We start from the raw sequence: 3,278 nt of genomic DNA, 5'->3' as shown, positions 1-3,278 counted from the left end.
CGGCGCACACCCTCCTCCTCCTCCTCCTCCTCCCGGCCTGAGCGGCCGCGGCTGACGACTCCTCAGGCTCGCCCAGCAAGTGGCTCTCGGGGCCCGAGACGCCGCCACCCGCCCTTCAACGAGTCCGGCGACTCCGCAAGCGCCCTCAAGACGCCTTTCCTGACAGAAATGTCCCCCGGCTTTCACGTCGCGAGCCTCACTCAATTGCTAATCACCTCGTGACCGACATTGAAAACTCCCAGAACCGGGACGGGCGGGGGCAGTTTCCGCCTCTTCCGACTGCCCGCCGGCCCTCTACAGCCCCGGCCCTCGCCGGCCCGCACCCCAAATGCCGCTCGCCGGGTCAGACACCGAGAGCCACAGCGCCGAGACCGAGTAGAGGCTCTGAGGGAATGGGGAAAGGCAGGTCCACGAACCCGAGGGTATTGGAGGATATTCTTGCCTGGTGCGAGCTTTTCCTCAGAGTCCTGCAGACCCGCCGGCCCCAACGGAGACGCTTGCCTCACCGGGCTCCGGCGTGAACTGGTTTATCTCTAACGCAATCCTCAGCCTCTTGTTTTGCAGAGTTCTCCGCGCCACGGCAACTTGACGAGCTAGGCCACAGGCCACATCCCCACTTCTCTGATTGGTTCTGATGATTATTCAAACCCAGATAGTCCCCGCCCCCTTGCCACGGCGGCTAACGATTGGTCAGTGTCTTACCAGACCCGCCCTCCACGCCCCAGCCTAGCAGGTTCGGTGGGTCGCCCAGGTCGTTAACTCCCAGACCCGTTAGAACCGGTCAGGAGAGGAATGTACTGCTCGATCCTGATTGGCGGCGGGAAGAGGGTTTGAAAAATGGCGGGCCTCACGCTGACTGGCTGGGACTGTAAACGGTGGGAGTGGTTGGCTTCGGAGGGAAAGCCCCGCCAGATTTAAAACTACTTAGTCGGGAGACAGGGGGTTGGTCTCCTGGCTTGACGACGGCGGCGGCTCGGTTTGCTGGCGCTAAGGTAACAGCAGAGGTCTGCTTTGCCCTTTCTCCAACCACCATTTAGGTCCTGTCTGTCTCCCGCCTCGGCTCAGCCTTGCAGTGTTGGCTCCTGGGAGCTGTAGTCGCTCTGCTCTGTGGCCCTGCAGAGTCTCCCCTGAGCCGCCCAGAGAATAATAAATGGGGAGAGCCTGGAGTTTGCCCTGCAAAACCGATTGCCCAGCTCCTCCCGCTGTTGCTGAGGTTGGCGTAGAACTCGGGGAAGTCAAGGCAGGGAACCTCGGAAAGGGCGCGGGGGGCCGGGAGGGAGCCGTTCCCGCGTCCCGTGGGGTGTTACAAAACGTTCTGAAAGTAGGTGCTTCCCGCCGAGGGAGTTTCCCTCAGAAGGCCCCTCCTTCCTTCCCTCTTTGTCTCGGGTGACAAATACTGGGAGGTAAACAAGGGCACCCTCCGGGTCCCGAAGGGGCGGAGGCGGCGCCTTGTCCCCCCCGGCTCCGCCCCCTCCTGCCGGGTCCGGAATTCCAATCCCCAAGCGCCTAGGCCCCCACCCCGCACACCGCAGCGCTGCGCCGGGAGCTCGGAGCCCGGCGGCTTCCCTATCTTTGGCTGGCCTGGCCTCCTGGGCATTCACTGCCTCATCCTACTAGTGTGATAGTTTTTAAAAATTGAGAATCGCATAAAAGCAATGCATGCTCCCTACTCCACCCCCAATTGCATATATCCTCGCCACATTTTACAAGCTCCTCCAAGGGCGGGTTAAGAACCTCCGTGTTAGTATAGGGAGAGCGCGCCTAAGCTACCTTACCTTACTGCTTACCAGCGTCACAAGCTGCTTCTCCCAAGGTAGAGGACTTTAATTGACATCCTGGTATACTATTTCTGTGGTATTTAGTTTTGAGGGGTTCCCCCCATTTTTGGCATATAGGTTGCATGACTCAAGAAATTTAAATATTTTGTCTTAATTTTTCCGTATGTTCGTTGGCACTTGTTAGACTATGCTTTTTGGCTTATATATGGTTATCATAATAGTACTTGAAAACCAGCAGTTGTTTATCTAGGTTTACTAACAAAAGTGAGATCTTAAAAAAATGTATTTTCCTAGGAAATGGATAATGGTTGTCCAACATTGTGAATATACTTAATGCCAGTGAATTATACACTTAGGAATGGGTAAAATGGTAACTTTTATGTTGTGTATGTTTTACCAAAAAAAAAAAATAAAGTGGCCGTTTTTCAAAAAGGAAAAAAATGTATTTTCTTGTATTTAAGTGTCCCAGAATTTTGTGAATCATAATCCTTAGCTGATAACATTCTCTTTTCTGCCTTAAGTTGCAATACCTACAAAATCAGTTATAAAAACACCCCAAAATCCAAATTAACCAAGTAATTCATGCTACTTTCTTCAAATATCAGTTAGTGAGATACTACTGCATTACACTTTTAAAATGTATTTTTAAGTTTTATGTTTAGAATTTTTTAAATTATGGCATAAAGTAAGCTGTGTTTATATAAAAACTGGGCCTTTATTCAAGAACTGTATATTGAATATGCCAAGCATTGAGCTTGGCAGTCGAGATACAAAGATGAAAAATCATAGCCTGTGCCCTCAAAAATTTAGTGTAGAGAGACAAAAATAGGAAACAGTACAGCGTTAGTTAGAATTGTTCATTAATGAGAGCATAAGACAGTCACCTAAAGACTGTGTAGGGAAGTAGGAAAACCCTTCTGTGAAAGTAGCATTTGAGAAGAGTTGGATTGGAGAATGTCAAGCAGAGGGAAACAAAAAACAGAAAGGACTTTGAGAAAGCCTGGCTTGTTTGGGGATCAATTAGTAGTAGTTCAGTATTACAGGAACTTAATGATGATGGTACTCAACCTGCAGCTTATAAAGGAATTTAGTCCTTATCTCCCCAGTGGAAAACTGGGGAAAATGAAATAATTAGGTTTCCACATTAGATAGCAGTGTTGATAGCGTGGTATAAATGAGGTAAGGTTAGAAATCAATTCTTCTTTTCTATGAGTCCGAAACTGTAGTCAAAGGGACAATGGTAATAGATGTGAGTCACTTATTTACATGAATAATCTCTCACTACAAGTTAATCAACTTTTTAATGTTCACTAAAGATTTCACTTGAGGAATTTTGCATTATTTGTATAATTTAATAAGATGGCTTCACAACCTGCTTTTTTTTTAATGTTACTGTAATGCAAATAGTGAATTTATTCACATCCAAAATCAGAGCCACTAACTGAAGTTTACATTCTATTCTAGCACTTCTGTTTTCTAAGAATCATGATTCTTAGATCT

General features: G+C 48.4%; 1 protein-coding gene across 2 annotated transcripts in view; it reads right to left on the bottom strand.

The window, feature by feature from the left end:
* Positions 1-2,205, bottom strand: part of HMGB2 (high mobility group box 2) — a 4,320-nt gene extending 2,115 nt beyond the window's left edge. The window contains exon 1 of one of the 2 annotated variants that reach the window (XM_011959612.1): positions 443-2,205. The gene's annotated coding sequence lies outside the window, so the exon portion shown is untranslated. Of the gene's footprint in view, positions 1-416 lie in introns of both variants that reach the window. The other variant, XM_011959613.1, reaches the window with a different exon arrangement.
* Between the last annotated feature and the right edge of the window lie 1,073 nt (positions 2,206-3,278).

Source organism: Colobus angolensis, unplaced genomic scaffold (genome assembly GCF_000951035.1).
Source record: "Colobus angolensis palliatus isolate OR3802 unplaced genomic scaffold, Cang.pa_1.0 Scaffold5, whole genome shotgun sequence".
Taxonomy (NCBI): Eukaryota; Metazoa; Chordata; class Mammalia; order Primates; family Cercopithecidae; genus Colobus; species Colobus angolensis.
Note: the sequence above shows the minus strand (reverse complement) of the source record. Positions and strands in the feature narration are given on the sequence as shown.